Genomic DNA, 19,917 nt, shown 5'->3' on the forward strand with positions numbered 1-19,917 from the left:
ATATACCTACCTACGTACAGAGTTTCACATAAGCTGCTGCTTTTAATTAATTATAAGAACCCGGGATTATGCAAATACGTGAGAATTTATAAAACACGGTTAACTGCGGTATAATGTACAGAGTAACCGAACCATAATGTAAATCGTTATTCAAGCATTTGCTATTTGTTTTTCACATCGCAGATGTTTGTACTGGAAATTCTCTAACAAGAAATCTCCAGCCAAAACGGAGAAAAAAAACGTCTCGTTTATTCTTCGTTAAAGATAACCTAACTCGGCGCATACGTACTTTTGTGTTGTGCTCACAGTTATTGTAGTACCTACCTAGCTAAGCACTTTGTGTAGGTGTGCTCTCCAGTATGGATATCGGGTAATACGTAGGCCCTAAATATTAATTTTCAAAGAGTAGGTGCGCACACGATTAGGAACCATTGTCTTTTTAAGTAAACGGCGTAACATGATTGCACGCTATGCATAAAAAGGGTTCAATCTTTTGTGTTGTCATGAGTATAGTATAATATTATTGTCGGGGCATATTTGGTGGTCATTGAAAACAAATTAAAAAATGCTTGATTATTTATGCGATAGTCGGAGAGCAGCTGTGATTTAAAAATAATAAACATGGGACGTTTTCATTGGACGTTTTAAAATTAATATTCATTTTGAGCTCTTCAATTTGGATATACGGCTTCTATTATTATAAAATTAAATATTAAATGCATCGTTGTAGTTCTATGTACAAAGATACTATGAAATTAGGCAAAGCTTAGAATTTAGTTGATAAATCAATCATTTGTTAAAAATGTGAACATACATTTTAATAGTATTAACTGATTCCTGCCGAATAATATTGGTTCAATCGTATTTGCATACTGTATTATATTTTATTTTATTTGTGAAATGAGATTAGCAACCAATCTTAACTAGCTGTTATATTAAAAAGGTAAAAAATGTATTGAATTAATTTTTGAATATATTATAGACGTTAACTTCGTACTATATTGTTATAAGTTATTTAGTAATACATTATAATAGATAAAACCAAAAATAATACCTTGTACATTTATTTATTTTGAATTATTATACCGAATTTGTTTTCGTACGTCTCCAGTTTTAACAGATAGGTTGGCGCCAACCTGCACTTTTTGGGTGATTTTTCATTTAACGACATAATAGATTGTTTGTCGTAACGGGCCATTTACTACAATTGCAAAGTATTTTGAAAATTCCCCCCAACAACGTAACGCTTAAACATTAAATCGTATACTATATAATATAATGTTGTGGTTACACGGAAACTCCGAAAAATAATATTTCATACGCTACTCAGATGGTAAATTTTATAATAAATAAATTTGTAGGATATTAAAATGGCTTATGAGCTGTATGATAAATGACAATATTATAAAATATTAAGAAAATACATTATATAGAAAAACCTATTTACACTATACTTGGGACATGGCGTAACATTAATTTTACTTGATTATAAACGATAATCTAACGATTTTAATAAAGGGTTAAATAAGTGATTTTTAGGAATGATTTAAGGGTTTAAATCTCGTTTTAACGTTAATAGTAGGTACTATGTAGATCGGTCAGCTCACAAAATATTTATCATTAAACCTTATAATAATAGTATTATGGTACTTACGAGTGTACCCTTAAATTTGTAAAGCGTCTACTTATTTGGGAAATACCTACACGCACACACACATCATATTACATAACGTTTTGGGTGTGAGTATATACATGGTTGTTGTAACGCTACACAAGTGTAAGCAGGGTGAGTATGGGACTTATAGAAATTAATTTCTAAATTCAGAATATTCGTCACTGAAAAAAAAAAATTCCAGCAGACTTCAACGACCGCCACAACAGCGGTGAGCAGTAACCCCGGAATAATGATATGGTTCGTTTTGGTAATTGAATTGTCGCCACCGCCTATATATATATCTACCTGTTCGGCAACCGGGAGAGACGGGTTACAGATGTAGTATACAGGGTGGTTGACAGCGTTTTCCCGTTTTTCCGTCTTACTAAAACAGTAAAACATGGCGGACCGCCCTCTATATTGTACGCTCCTGTGCCGTCGCCGCTCCTTCTTTCCAATCAAAGCATATAACCACCGCCGTGACTGTACAGGCGAAAATCCGTAGGGGTGGAGGGGCGACGTACGTGATCGACATACCCGATGACGGTACTCTCAGCCCTCTCGGGGTAGGTTGGTCTCGTTACGAAGCCCGTGGACGGCAGTGTCGGACAAACGGGTGGGAGGTATACGCGTTTATTTCGCAAAACGAGCACGTTTAACAAATCGAACTAACCCTCCATCACACGAGTCTACCTCCAACTCGACCACCCCTGTCCACTCAAACCGTCACCTTTGCAGCCATCCGTCCCAAGCGGACGCAAGTCTCTCCATACACATTATTATTATATTTTTAAAACTATTATTATGGTTATTATTATTATACCTACGCTGTGATAGTACGGTTGTTGTACGTGAATTTGTATATCATAATTGAATAATATATTCATCGCAGACAAGGTGACTCGACGATTTAAAAACAAAAAAAAATACTATACATACGGAGTGAGCTGTGATGCTCAGTCTTATATAATGTACATTTGTACCTAGTATACAACTTGTATACAACTAGTATACAACTTGTTTATATATTAACACTCGGTACATTAGTACCTATCAGTCAATTTATATTTTTAAAACTGTATATTTTTATTATGAGTAAAAATTAAAATTTTAACTCAATATTAACTACTATAATATTATGCGTCCAGGTGAGTGGAGCGAGACGAGTGCCCAACATCATATTACTGTATCTTGTCCAGAATTTATTTTATACCGTAGAACATTGCATCTAAACAATTTGAAGCAAAAGTGCCTACCGAATATTTAAACAGCAGTTTTTTGTACAACGTTGTCAAACTTACGTTTTCACAACCATAGTACTGTATTTTGCTTCGGTTGCACATAAAGATGATATATAGACATTGCAAGGACGCAAGGTCACTCACTCCGCCAATTTTGAACCAGAAGCACTCGGTTATTATTATTTTTTTTTTCATTAAAAACCGAGTTGCGAATTGTACCTTCTTCGTCAATATGATGAGTTCAATATTATACTAAATCGTTAAGCCTAAGTTACATACATAATAATATAATATCATTAAAATAGTTGAGTATAATCAATATTCATACTTAAAAAGTTGCGTGTTCAATTTTTATAACCGAATTATTTTTTGTACCTAATGAGTTTATAATATATATATAATGTTGGTAGTACATAGTGCTGAAAAATTTCATGGATACTACATCATAATTCCATATATCTCTCAATTATTTTTTAAATAATTGACTTCCTATTTGAGATAAAATTTCAGAAAATATAATTATTTAGGGTTTAAAATATTTAAAGTTAGGTTATGTTAAAAAATTTAATTTGTATTCCGCAATATTTTAAAAAATTTAATCGATATAAAATGAAAAAGATGTGAAGACTCGATTGCGTAAATGAACGTCTCGAGTTCGACGGATGAAAATTTGAGGTCGTTTCATAAAATTCGAATTCACACACACGCACGTGTGAGTATAAAGTATCTAATAATAATAGGCACATAGACGTGAGTACAATATTATTAAGCGAGCAGGCAGTATATCATGGAAAGAGTTTTCGACGGATTCTTGGGACCGACACGATTGCGATGACGATGATAATAATAATAATAATAATAATAATAGCAGTGGCAGCATTAAGTAGAAAATGAAATAGAGCACGAGGAAAGGTCGTGTCTCACGCGTTGGACCGATTCAAATAAAAATATAATATTCAGTAATAATATTGCAGTATCATATTGAAATACGCAACATACAACTCCAGTGGATATAAAACGGAAGAACCTCTTTTTCTACTTCGTCGTTTGGTCCGCGTGTAAATAGTGAAATATAGTCAGCGGAGTTAACAGCGCAATACAGTCTAATAATAATAATAATAAGTATAATTTATAATGGATGTGTATAATAATAATTAAAACGAATGCCGAATGCGTGTGATAATAATTAGTGTGGCACGAAAATATTCCATAACGATTTTTTCCAAAAAAAAATCCATCAATAATAATAAAAATAATGGAAGACCAAAAAACCAGCGCTGATCCAATTAGCCAGCGCTAATACGCTGTATATATTAAATATTATAAACATTAATTACCTTCACATTAGAAAAATTAATTTTAAATAAAAATCCGTTTACCAGTTAATTTGCTTATATCTCAATGCGGACAAATATTTTTTTTATGCGTTTTAAAACACGATTGCTGTTTGAATTTCATATTTTAAACTGTAATATGTTATGTACCTACCTACCTATTAAACACGTATTTTGTTTAGGTAGGTATGCCACGCAATTGTTGACCTCTATAACGGCTAATTTAAAAAACCCAAACACGGACTTTCATGTTTCACTTAAATAATTATAGTCGTTGGATTTTGGAAATCATTACAATGTGATGTGTAATGTGTATAATATATAACAAAGAAAGGTTAACCATTTAGCCAGAAACAAGAGCGAGTTTTCGATCTGTATAGGGATCATATTATTATATTATGTTATTAATATTTTTTTTTCTCAAACGAGGTATAGCCATCTCTCGATGTTAAATATATTTCGAGTTTTAACTCCTAACACAATTGTGTAAATCAAAGTAGGTGTGGATATTTCGAAATGCGATCAATATACTAATACGAGCATGTTCCTAATAGTCATATTTTGGGGAACTTATAAACCACATAAACAAGGCGCGTTGAACGATAATTTGAAGCAATTATAAACTACTTTTTAATGAGAATCGTTTTAGCACCGATTTTTTAATACCTACGTTATAACCGCTTGTAATTATCGTCTTTACGAAACCCTATTATTATTATTATTATTATTATTATTATACTATTACTATTACTACTATTATTATTTACTCCTCTCTAACTCTAAAACCATTTTTAATTAAACGACATTATATTACTGCGTTTGATTTCAACAATGCGCGTGAAATCACGTACGTGGAAACCGTTGTAATTATTTTCTACAATTGCCATTATAAATTACTGTACACTGTACTTGAGTACAATCGAAGTACATGTGTGGTCTTTTCCGAAATCGATATTTACGTTTGTAATAGCGTTACACCCTATTCAATTCAACTGAAATTCTGGACAAGAGTTATCCACTACCTAGTCACCTAACTATATTATTGTGGGCGATGTTAAGATTGAAATAATATATGCATCACGTAACTTTTAATTAAAATTTCATATTATTCTCTACGGTTAATTAAATCACATAATATTTACCGAGGGAAAATTCACGATTTAAGGGCCTAGAAGAAAGTTCTTGATCGTGAAGGTCGGCCATATCGAGGTAGATAATAAGGTCTATATCAGATGAATTTGACCCCGGATAAGTCGTGTTTGAACTATGCGATACACGTTTCAGTGACAGGGAGAATAGGCTCGATATATTGACTTGTACCCTTAATTCCATTTTTTTAATAAAACAAGTATTTTACACTTTTTACTCAAAATACAAGCGCTATCGGTGCCTACCGATTAAAATATTCCGATCGGTTTTCATTCACTATTGATATATAAACAACGTTTACACGCTGTATCCAAGTGTGCACTTTATTAAACTTGAAACTGAGAAAAATCGGAATGTGAATTCCTACACCAACCAGAGACGTCGGTGAGAATTCACGAGTTATATGTAGGTGTACGATTTTCTGTAGAGTACTCGAGTTAAGTAATTTACAATCATTCTAACCACTCACCATCTTTACTGTAATCGTCTATTAAGTTTAAAACTAAAAGTTTACGCATTTGTATATACTTATACTTTTGTTGTATGTGTCGTTTCTTCATTTTCTGAAACTATCTTATTTGTTAAAATACATTTGTTGAACATTCACATTTCAGTCAGTATTGTCAAAGTTTTCTGTGATTAAGTCTCTACAAATAGTCAATTATATATTATCTTACCCTAAAACTTGCATTACAGTTTGACGTGTATCAAATTATAAATTGTGTACCAAAAAACGTATATTTATTATGTTGGGGTTTGTTAAAAAAATTAATATTTATTCAAATGTAAATACATTGTATTCAGCAACTCTATTATTTCAAGAAAATAAATCAATGTGTAATTTTATGAATCAATATACAAGAAAACATATTGCTTTATAAATTATATGTATAATGTGTATATAAACTTGGTGAAAGTAAGCTAACCGAACGAGATATAATTCAAACTGTAATATTAAGATTACTACCAAAAATTATAATTTATATATATCAATCTGAGAGTGATAGAAGTTTTCAAAATGTTTACTGAAACTCTTAAAAACTGCAATATACACGGGCATAATCCATGATAATCCAGCAACAAGCACACACAGTGCAGGGTGAAACTTCTCAACATTCGTCTCAAATATATATATTATGTTATTTGCCCTTTGGGTTGTGTATAGAGGAAACTATCCTTCGCGCGCGACACAGAGAGAGACCTGTTTCTTATCAGAGCCGGTCCTTTAATCCTATTCTTGCCGGGTCCTTATAATCAGATCGTTTCCTGGGGAGAAGTTTCAATTCCCGGCACTACGCTCATCCTCTATTTCCCCAAGCCCATTCCTACCGGTGTCAATTTACCGTCTACGCTTCATTTCTTCCAATTTGTATACCCACCAACCACTCACTCATTATAATGTCCCCTCTGTTTTTCGCCCTTGTCATTCCTTCGTGGGCACTGCCGATTCTACCGGCTTTAACTCAACTGTACAAGAAAATCGATATTTTATAACTTTTGGACATAACATAACAATATTGTGGTTATTACATTTTTCAGCGCACATATCGATGTATTTTTATTAACCACAATAGATTTGATAACTTACTATATTATGATGACTTACTATTATTATGGTTAAATACTTATGTGCATTTTATACCTCGTTTACCAACATGTCATATTATTTTACCTACCATAATAATCAATACGTATAATAAAACGAACAATTCTAAGTCATTAAAGGCTAATACAATTGTTCTTAACATTTTACATACCTAATATTCGTTTCGTCAATAATACAAATTATGATAAATTTATTTCAACGAATACATTATAAATGCATGAGTAAAGAGAAAAAGAAATGTTTGAATTTATACCAAGTAAACTCAATTATTTAACCTTTGAGACGACCTAATACCAGACAGCTAGACAACAATATTTACCTACCTACCTGAATGCAATGCAATTTTCTTCAGAGTTGTCGGTATACATAAATAATATATTGCAAACCTCCACGAATTGATATACATACACATACATACATACTACATAGGTAAATACACATAAGACTGTATACATAATATTTATGTTCGCACACTGCCAATAATATTTTATTGGCACCGACCACACACACACCTGTGGCAGCAAATTAATTTTCTGCATCTGCTAACTTCTCCTCCGTTTTCAGCGCTATCAATTGTCACCCTATTTCATATAATATTATATAATCATAATCATAACGATATTATATTAAAACCATCGTATCGTATCGTATCGGGTATTAAATTACACGCGAAGCACACGTACCATAATACTGACCTTGTACGGTATGGTATATTTCACCTGTTCACAGGCATATACATTATAATATATTATTTATGTATAATAGTTTTTAATTGGCGCCATGGGATTTATATCACCTGACGTACGTACTCGCTTTGCGTGTGTGTGCATACACATATAGGTCGTAACCTAGACCGTCTGTCTGTATTAACGATAAACATATGCACCCTGCGTATATTTTAACACGATGGGTTATTCGGTAATTCGACTACAATATGTGTTTTGTTACGATATTCGGCACGTTAAATGTAATATCTGCTGCGTTTCGAAAATAATGAAATAATAAGTTACTGCCAACGTCGATTTATAGATATTGAGATATATATATATATAGGTGCTACGGTTGTAGTACTAATTATCGTGATATCGACGTATGCAAATTGATTTATACTGCGGAACGAGGCGATCCGGGTCTGCCCTATTACATCCGAATATAACTCGTGCAATTTTTTTCCAATCACACGGCGAGTTTGAATGTTCAATAGTGTTGCGACGACGACGCGCGACGCGACGACATGTAATTTATTTTTGGCCTTCGACTGTAAATAATAATTATCGTCAATATAATACAATATCACCACCGGGCCATTCTTCAACTTTGTTCGAGCACATATCATTTTTAATAAAATTAAAAGTAATTACCCACTCATGTGGTATAACATTACGTACACCTACCTATATTTATTTTTTACCGTTTAATAGAAGTATGTAGCTCAACAACAATTTCAGACATAAAAAATATCTCCGTTAGAAATACCAACTAAAATGATTTGGATACCTATAGCTCGGTCTACATCTAATCGAGGTAATTTTTAAGCGTCAAACTACTATAATAGTAATTAATTTCATGCAAATAACAAAATAATTTTTATTAATATCATACAGATTACATAATACGTATCAATCGCAAAAAACAACAAGAATAATATTTTGATAAAATTACAATACAACATTAGGTAATACATACTACATAGTTTTAATTTATAAACATGAAAATTAATTATTGATGCTCAGGTCTCGTTGATCGTATTGTAACGTTGTATTTTCTAAGAATATAGTAAAATATAATTTATTTAACTGCTGTGATCGATGCATTTTTATGAATGTATCTAATTTTAAGTACTTATAAACATTGCGTATTAAAATTATTAAATATCTACTTATCACATTATTACAAAACACGGTGTCTGAGATTTAAACAAAGAAAAGATTGTATTAGATATAAAATTGCTCAAACTTAAGTTCCCGGGGCGTTCACACCTATGCAGCTGCATCATAGTGTTGGTAATTCTCGTGTGTGAAGGAAAAATATATAACCTATAATTACGGTGTCATTTAATTAAAGCGACCTCCTTGTTTAATAATGTATCCAACACAAAAGAGGCACGTCAGTCTGTTGATTCAATTTGCGTGCCTGAACATAATATACACCGCGTATGATTATTACTATTTTCACCCTTTTTTTGCTCGACATTTTTTTCATTTGAATATTTTTACAGAATTCACGGTTTGTGGAGATTAACACAATATTATGTATTTTAGTAGACAAAAACATAATTCTCGTTAACATAATAATATGTATGATATTATATTAGTACCGTAATTATATCGAGGCGTCATGTTAAATTTAAGAAAACAATAATTAAAATTAAAAGTTTTTATATAATATCTAATAATTAAACACGTCGTAATTCTGTCACTATAACCATACAATTCCTCACTATAATCACACATCGTAACGAGCATTTTAAACTAAAAAACATGCATTGTTAAATTATTCTATTAAATGGGAAATTACAATAATTATATGAGACGTTTTTGTTGTTCATTTTATTTTCGCGCTTAGAATGTATACAGTAAGAAATGTTGATATGGTTTTCTCCACGAAAGTCCATCTATAGGTACAATGAATTATATTATAAGTTCTACTACAAAAATGTATACAATAATATACTACTGTATCAATGTGGTATAAAATATTTAAAATTGATGCAAAATACTCAAACAGTTTATCTATTTAACTGTTTAATTCCATGTATTGATATATGTCATCATATATTTAATGACCTTATTTGTATAAGAATATTATTATATGCAAATGTCAATATTTTATTTAAATGCAGGCAAGACTTGTATAAAAGAACTATTTACGCATATCGATCATTCGTATATAGACCATTTTATATTAAGACAATATTGAAGTTGTTAGTTGTAACTTGAAAGGAATGAATACTTAGTTTGAAAGGTTACCAATAATAACATCATCTACACACTGAATCCATATCCTTAGGTGGATAATTAATTTTGTTATTTCGACTCATGTTTGGCCAAATGTGCAACGATGAGTATACAAAAAAAAAAAATGTGGACTAAAATTTTTTAAACAAACAATAGTGGGAAAAAATATTGCTTGCGTCAGGTTCAGTTGAATCAGGTGGTGTTCCTACAATTTGTTACAGTCGGCAAAATAGAATTTAATGTTAGTGTGTAAAGGTGCATTGACGTGAGTAGCAAAAACGATGGATTTGCGTAAATACGAGAAAATGAGATTATAAAAACTTGACGTAAAAATTATATTAATTGGATTTCGCCGTGATTTGTGATTGTGACGTATTTTAATTTAATCACCTTTACATAAATTTAAAACTTATTAACAAATAATTTTATGAAAACAATTATTTTGTAGATGAAAATTTGAACCATTTTTTTTTTTCAAAATTTATTATAATCATTAGCATTGCATGATGTTTAATTTTCTTCTGCTGTCTATAGTATAATTATAGATATTAGGTGCTGTACTAAGAATAACAAATACTATTCACAAAATGTTGACGAACAAAAGTTTCTTCATTGCATATGGATATCTTTTATAAAATTGATAAACTTAATTGACTACCTACCTTAGTATAAAATAGTGCCTATCTAGTAAAAACTTATTAAGTATCTATACAATAATAAAAACGTGGATATGGTAAACAAAAAAAGTTAATTAAATTATTGATATTTCTATGATTTAAATAGTGTACAATTGAATTATGATTGATTATTTCAATATTCGTATGGACTATAAGTTTTGTAGCAAGTGATTATTGTTGTTGAATATTAAAGAAAAATCTAAACGATAACGCTCTGCAAATGTTAAAATGTATACTGTATACAATAGGACGAGAAAATAAATAAAACTAATGCTTCGGTTGAAAATACCGATGTTTTCGAACTCCTATAGGGATGAGAATTTATGGACCGATTTTTGTTCAAAATCATACAGCCTATTGTGTGCCGATGAATAAGATCAACAATAGACGATGGTTTGAAACCGCCTACAAGGGGTTCTCAAACGTTTACATGTACAAATGTTTTGAAATCGTGTTGATTACGAACGATCTGGTATAACATCTCAGGTACTCCGTGGTCCACCTGTAGAATATTAATAATAATTTTATATACCTAACTGTATATCAATTTTAATTCACTGCAATTAACACATAAGTCATAAACCGTATAACCAATACACACCAAGTCGATAAAAATTAATTACACGGTTCTACAGAAATAAACATTTATGACGTTACCGATATAAATGTTTAATGTTGAAAATATTATAATAAGATAAAGTATAAAATTGCATACATACCTACATCGTTAAAATTGATAGTTAAATTAATATAAGTACGTAAATATATTAAAAGTACAACTTAATTTATTTTATTTACGATCAAATGTGCTGAAAGAATTGGATCTCACATTACTGCCTTGATATTTTAACTTACTCAATTTTAAATGTTGCTTCAGTTGCTAGATCATTATAGTCAACAACGGAATTATAACTTTACTGTTTATTGTTATTACATTTCCTAATAATACTCGGTCATATAATAATATTTGAATTATTATCTTATTCTATTTTTTGCATATTAAAAACGTATGTATTTAAATTGTTCCGTATTTATATAAATATATATGACTATAGAAATAGCTGTAATCAGCTAAATACTCAAGGTCCTTTTCTGTTTGATTACTACAATATATAATTTTTTTACTATTATTGGATATTTATCATGCAAATTTACATCACACATTTAAGTATGTAAATAGATAATTAAATGATAAAAAAGACAATTTTATTTTTAAGCTTTTTCTAATTTGAGTAGGATTATAATCATTAAGCAAACACGTTGTATTCATATTATATATATATATATAAATATTATTAACATTTTTATCATTGAATACATACTCCCCAAAAGGTGTGTGTCAAATTCTTAAATTTATATTTTGGTAAAATATTTGATAATAATTTTATCTTATCAGTTTAAACTGTATAAAATTACCTACATATTGTAAATATACATTGTACATAATATATAAAATATAAATGTTAAAATGTTAAACATAGATAACCGTTTTAAGCTTAGAACTTTGAAAATGAGTACCTAATTATCGTAAATACGGTTAGACGTCATTTAACATTTTTTGCATTGTCCACGACAATATCGCAGCCATTGAAATTAACATTGTTATCCTAAGAGGCAATTTGGACGGTATTTAGTGTCCACAGAATGTTTGAACAACGGCGTGGAGAATAACACTATACCCAATTTGCTCAGCCGTTGTTTTCGGATTATTTGACTAGGATTGTGCGCATATTAAAATATCCACAATATATGTGGGTACACATATTATACGCACATAGCAACGCGTATATTAGCGTTGTGTGCCTGTGTTGCACTTGGTTTTGTTTGAAACGGCCTACAACACGGCAATTAATTTTTTATCCGAACACGAAAAAGAACTTTAGATTTTCAGAGACCCAGTTGGGCAAGTCGAGAGAATACGCCGGGGACTAACTCCGATATATTATAATGTCACACAAGAGTCGCGGGGGCGTTGTGTTGGCGCAATAATTTAAGGATAACGTCTGCAACACACTTGTCTTTTGTGTGTGTGTGTCTGTATGCGCGTTTCGCGACAAAAAAAAACGTATATACACACACACACACAGCGAACTGTTTCCAATGACCGTTTGGCGGTTTTGTTCTATGCAAATTTGCAACTCCACAACGGGGTTGACTGGGTTGAGATAATAAAACAATACATACTCAGGCACCCATACACACACACACACACACACACTTACATATATATTTAAATGGATATAATATACAATGAGGGGTAGTTGTGGTTGGGTCCCACAGAATTTATCGTGTGCACGCGACCTAAAATTTGCGCGAGGACGAAAAAAAAGTCACACAATAACTTTCTCGTAGATTTCATCGTAATCAAAATATTAATTATATTTACACTAGATATGTGATCTCTAACCCGCATTTAGTGTTTTTTTTTTAATAACATTATCTGTTAGAAACATTACAACATAATATCAATTAAGCGTATCGGATGGTTTTTTTTTATAGACTTCTATAATGTTCTATAACTTTTGTTCTAAGAAAACAAATTTAAAAGATAAAAAAAATTATGCTACCATGTTTACGCAGGTAACTGCGAATAATTCTAAGAATAAATTATTATCATTATTATATATCATGGAATACTGTTTAAAATATATCTAAATTGTCTTATATAAAAAAAATGTGTAATTGGGAACAAATTAAAAGATATAGGTACATAGTTATTATATTTGTGATTATAGATCATTAAATATTCATAATATTACTATATAATTGGATGTACAAACATGATTCTGGTACTTATATTATGCCAACTGGAATAAAATAAAACTATCGCAAATACATAAACTGATTAGTGTTATTACTATAAAGCTTATATTTCAGTGCTCGGTAAAATGTTATTCGAATAAATCGTATTGGAAGGTAATTCTCTTGGTTCTGTAAATATATAGAACTGTCATCCAAAATAAAAATGTAGATATTTATTCGGTAGTTCTAGAAATATCTATGATAAAAGTTTCAGTATGATTTATACACCTACGATGATTCATCGGTATATAATATATATATATTATTATCTATAATTTATTGATAGTGAAAACGTTGGAAAAATCAAGCCATTTTAAAAACCTAGCATTAACCGCAAAAATAAAATATATTATCCTTACCAGTTGATAATTCAAAAATATTGAATATAATTACATAATAATAATAACGACCTATTATGCATATTCACTAGTAAACCACAACTTGTAATTTTTAAACCATAATGTTTTTAGATATACAGACATGTTTTATTAATATATTCACTATTCGTAAATGGCAAATTTAATGACTGTTAGCAAAATAATGTGTTAAAAACATATATGCAAAATTTGAGACATATGACATTTACATACATAGAAAAATCAACCATTAATTTATTATGGGTGTATTAAGTTTTAAGAAATCTAAAAAAATAACGATTGTAAGTAAACGTTTTTCCGACATGTATCTTACCATAAATTCGATGTTTATATTAAAGAAAAAACAACCTTTTCTACATGCTCAAAAAATAACTAAGACAAAACAACTGTTATGCCTAATATGTTTAAATGAAATTGCTTAAATAAATAAAATTATCAAACATTTCAATTTAATGTCGAGAATATCTATTATTTATTAACCAAACAACGTTGGTAATGTATATAATGTGTATCATTTAGTATTTTACTGAGGTTAGATGCCGATTTTAATACGCCGAAAAACGATCAAGGACATTATAATATGGAGTATAGATACTGTGTAACGGACGGCATAGAATCAATTTAAAATAAAAAAATTGTATTGAGGAGGTGGGCAGGATGAGCAACGATTAATCGAGCTGAACACGTACATCGTGCCGTCCGCGGTTACAGGAACGTGACACCCGTTTTCCAAAGATTAAGCAGTTTACGTTCACCTTAGAAAATAGTAAAATATAACCACCTAGGCGCTATAATGTGTTACGATTTAGTTTTCACACGAATAAAAAACATCGTGAGAAAACAAATTGTATTTGTATATTTTTATGTTGGTGATAAACCGATAACTGCAGTTATATGATAACATTACGATTATAACTTATAAGTACCTATAATATAATAATAATAATAAAACGTAATAACACCTATATTTATTTATGTGATTGAACTTAACGTTTTAATCAAAATTTATTTGCAGAAAAATAATATATCAAATATCATCATAAGACGGAAAAGAATTCGAGCAACAACAAATTAAAAAAATTGATCTCGTGACATTAGCTGTTGAGTTTGATTATATTTTGTTATTCGATACAATATATTATTATCTTATTAAAATGAATACGTTTTTGTTGTAGAAGAATACCACTCGATCGATAGGTTGCATGTTTTATATATTATGAGTAATGACATTATGTTTTTGAATACAAAATTCTGGAGCCAATCAATTGGCAAAGAAAAGAAAAAATACATCAAGTTATACAAGGTCAAGAAAACGATCATTTATCCGTTCTTCTGTGCGGTCATAATAATACTACATATCCCTCCAAAATAATAATAAGTTATTATGATGTCAAAGTATATTTTTCTAATATTATGTACTTGTTCATTACCAAAATATTTTATTCTATGACGGTGCACAGTATTCCTATTACCGAGCGGAAATTTAGATCGTTTGCATCTTGCATGAGGTTAAAAAAAAAATTCGATTTACGACCCCGTACACGATTAGAAAAGAAAAGACATAAGGATATCTATGAGGATTGCTTTTGCCCCTAAGGAATAAACGTCTCGTGTCTAAGATATATTTAGACTTTGCTTCCCTCAGAAACCAAAGTCCCGGAAGTCGATCGAGGCTGGTTGCCAGCGGGTATGAACGTATGGATACGTATGTTTATATATCAATGAACAAGGACTGTTTACGAGCGATCAGAGTTCCCAAGTGGAAAATTGAGCTAAATCAATTTAAAGGATAAATTTCATATATTATAGCTGTTCGTCTGCATAGCAGGAATTAGACTCAAACTAAATATTATGTTTGTACAAGTCTAAATTAATCAATCATCTATATTAACTTAATTGTTTATGTTAATTTTATATTTATTTCGTAGTAATTTTACGCTGAACCTAAACATGGTTAGAAAAATAATATTAGGTAATATAATAGATATTCAAATCGCATTTACAGATTACCGTTAACTTCATGGACATTTTTTTTACTTCATAAAACTATATTAAATCCTATTTTAGCATTCGTTTAGTAAAAATAATAATAACCGACCAAATTATATATTTTCGAGGACCGTTATCTTTTGTTTCATTAAGTGTTTCGATCCCTGAACAGCTCTTGAAAAGTCCATTAAAATCAGTCACATTACTCTCATGAACCAAAAAAAAAATCAACAAAATACACTCAAATATGTTAAGGGTTTCGACCTTCCATAGTTACTATAAAGTTGTACGCCACGTCACGCATCGGTTATATTAAATGTTCACTTTTAAGTACACCTATAATCGCGTTACCTAGAATTTTGAGTGAGTTGCTGTGCCTATACCTATCTATTTTAAAACACAGTAGAACATTAAATGGTTTTGAACGCTTACAGTTCCGGTGTTAATTATTTTTATTTTTAATAAATCAACACGTTTTCCAGCAGTAGTGCAAGCAGACAAGTATATAGTATGTAGGTACGTATATAATATATGATACACATTCTACATATTTATACATGTCGTGTTTTATGCAAATTAGTCACCGTTTGAAGTGAGCCAGGTGTTGTACACATCCAATATGTTTCGTTCAAACAACACAGGCGCGTGTACATAAATACATTGAAGATTGTGTGAAAAGTGTACGGGTATTGTTCTATAACATGGGGTAGCCGTCTCGTTGACCTGCTGTCATAACTGGAGATCAATGTGACCGGGTGAAAACAATCATCGCGGGTGCGATATCATGACAGTTATATATTTAACGGAAGTTAAGAGACGAAGGCGTTGACAATGCGTAGCGTCCGCTACGACGTAACGTTGGATAAGGGATGCTGTAAATGTGAGATCGTCATTAGGTACCCGTAACGTAATCAATATAATAACATTCCATCGTATGTATTATTGTATTAATAATAATATTGATAATTAGTTTATTTTGTGTCTGACTTAACAATTAAAACTTTGAATTTATTTGTCTCGCTAATAACCACGTTCTTGGAAAGTGTGTTTACCTGCAACTGGAGACAGCTTTCGCATAACGCACCATCTTGACTTCCACTGCAAAAAAAATTAGATTTAGTAATTATTATTTTGTATAAACCGTGTATCTATGCGGGCATTTGTTTAACGACAGAGAAAAAATAATTTAACATTCAACCATGTATTCGCTCGTTAAAAACAAATACAATGACGTCATACAGACATTTAAATTACACATTCAAACCACCAAAACAATGCAAAATCGACAACGAGATATGCAGGTAGCGGTGACATGAGCATAATCGCGAAAAGAAAAAAAGAAACACTCACCAGGAAACAGGTTACCTCGTATATTAATAATAATTTATGCGCTGTTATTTAAATAGAAGCTAGTGGTATTCAGTTTTGCTTCAGAATTCAAAGTTAAGAAAGTAATATGAATTATTTAAACACCAGACATAGGATTTTTGATCTATGTTGTAAAAAAATGTCTGAATACGATCGTAAAACCAAATTTCTAATTTTCATTTTTATTATAATATTCATAAAGACATGAAGAGATTTTCGGGAACAAATTAAACCCTTGCTTATTTTTTTACTTGCGCTACGCAATCTATTTTTAAGATTTCCTATGGTATTTTAGCAACAAAGAAAGCTGTTTTATTATGAAAGAGATGTTTGTAGGCAATTAATATTAATTCAATACCAACAATAATAGTATGAAGGTACCTATGCAAATAAAAAACAATTAAGTACCTACTGATAATACGCCACTAAGTTATTTGTTATTATTATGAATAATTATGGGAAATACACAATCACTATATTATATCCGTCAATCATTCTCGATCCCAAGATTGGAAGGTTTAAAATTCGAGAACGAAAGGTCATATACGAACATTGTGTATTACTAGTGGGATTCATTAGTGAAAGGTTTAACCGATGACGTTCATCACGTTTTGGTAAAAAATTACAAAACTGACATTTTCCAACAAATCAAAATGCGATTTATTGAAGATGAGAAGAAATAGCAAAGATAATAAGAGTTGCTGAGTTATCGTTAAATTCTCTCTCATGTAAAAAGCAACAGCTAATGATTTATGTTCCGGGTAAGCGACCTCGACATAATTCACTGGACACATATTTTGCCGGTGTATATAATATGCAATGGCTCTGATAATATCCTCCAGCCAATCCCCATCTACGAAAAACAAACCGCTTTCTTCTAATTTTAGTTGACTGTTTTGGATCGTTTGGGAGGCGTTAGACCGAATAAACGGCCCATCGATCTTTCGACGTGGTTATTTTTGGTGTTGAAACTTGAAATTACTAAGGATATTTAATGACAATATTACTCAAAGTTATATTACGTCTAGTGTATAACAGTTAACATACAGCTCAAGAAATTGAAATTTAATTTTTTCATATTTACTAATTATCATCCGTGTCTTATCAATACATTATAATTATAAAAATATGTATGGAAATATTTTACTCATGAATATTAGAAACTCAACCTTTATTAATAAGCCTTTGATCTCTGTTAATTTGCAATCAGAATATTTATAAATTATATCTCATAAAATTAAACAATTACAGAACTTATCAGGAGTTATTTTTTTTAGTAATTTATCACTTATTATTTAAAGAAAAATAACTTTTCTGTTGATTTGGATCAGGAATAAAAAAGTGAACGGTGAATCAAATAAGGCTATAGACAAATTAGAGACAATGTTTAAAAAATGTAAATTTTGTACCTATACTTTTACTTGTAGCTGTAACTGCAAAATATTATTATCAAAGTAATTTTTTTTTATAATAACTCTTATTACTAAATAATTATGATTTTAACAATAATTGCGATTGAGTAATACCAATACGCTGAAAATATTGCTGTTGCAATAATAAAAGTGAAAAGTTAACACAAGCAAAAATAAATGACTAAATATTGTATAATAAGGTTTTTTTTTTAATTCACAGGTTAAAAAGGTCCTTAGATTATTATTAATAAGAGCAATGTATTTATCTATATAACGTTTTAAATAGTATTTAAATTATTTTAAACACATCATATCGGAAGAATTGTAAGACCTATATGAAACCAATGAGCTTTTATAATCTTTGGTACCTAACCTACTACATGTAATATTTTTGTTAGGTTCACCAGTATTTTTTTATTTTTTTTTATCGGCTTTCAGAAGTTAGTCGAATATAATCCGAATACAAGATTTCCATGTACATGCGAAATAATACATTACTTATTTACGCTGTTCAAACTCGCGCAGGACTTACGAAATATTAATATTAATTTCGACTTACCTTTTTTCCATCACGAAATTTGACGGTGCCTTCGATCACCGTATTCGAATCCGTCATAATTCCGTTGGAGAAAACGATTCACCACACACACTAGCACATGTAAAGTACACTTGAAACTAATACAATTTTTTTTTTTAAACAACTACACTACAACTAAACGAATTAGTTTTATTCTCGGACGCAAATTCACGCACGCAACAATTCACGAATTCGTACAGTTAAATTTAAAAATCAAGACGACGGGGTTCGGGACTCACACATAATACGGGTAACACCAACATAATAATATTAATAATATTATTGTTTTGACGAAAAATTCAAAAAAATTGATAACCGTTAAACTACGTCGACGTCGACGTACGTAGTCGTCGTCGATGAGCGATCGTCTCCGGAACGCGACGACGATACCACGCGACCCGGCGAACGCAGTCTGACTGGTCGCGCGCGCGCTACGCTTTTACCACACCGGCGACGGTTCTCCACCGCCACCCCCACCCGATACCTCCACCGCCACCACCGCCGACGCCACGCTACCTCCCCTCGCCAAACATTCACCTCCGTCAGCTTATCGTTTCGCCACCCCTAAGCGCGTGAGTTTACAACACTATACCACGGTATAGAACTATATATATACGAGCGTAGAGCACGCAAAACTCTCGTCTAATGGCATTCTGGGCGCGCGAAAAAGGCGTAAGTACACGAGACATAATATTATACACGTGGGTAGATACGTCAGTGGAGGTGCGATGCCATGGACCGACGACGGCGACGCAGGGATCGTATCGGGAAAGG

General features: G+C 31.1%; 1 long non-coding RNA gene across 2 annotated transcripts in view; it reads right to left on the minus strand.

The window, feature by feature from the left end:
- The window catches only part of LOC111028774, a 33,660-nt gene extending 14,093 nt beyond the window's left edge, over positions 1–19,567 (minus strand). Inside the window, exons 1-2 of one of the 2 annotated variants that reach the window (XR_002603936.1) lie at positions 19,126–19,567; positions 16,839–16,884 (exon numbers count right to left, since the gene is read on the minus strand). This is a non-coding gene — a long non-coding RNA (uncharacterized LOC111028774). Of the gene's footprint in view, positions 1–16,723; positions 16,885–19,125 lie in introns of those variants that run through there. The other variant, XR_002603935.1, reaches the window with a different exon arrangement.
- Positions 19,568–19,917: the final 350 nt, after the last annotated feature.

The sequence above is a fragment of the Myzus persicae genome, unplaced genomic scaffold, assembly GCF_001856785.1.
Source record: "Myzus persicae strain clone G006 unplaced genomic scaffold, MPER_G0061.0, whole genome shotgun sequence".
Lineage (NCBI taxonomy): Eukaryota > Metazoa > Arthropoda > Insecta > Hemiptera > Aphididae > Myzus > Myzus persicae.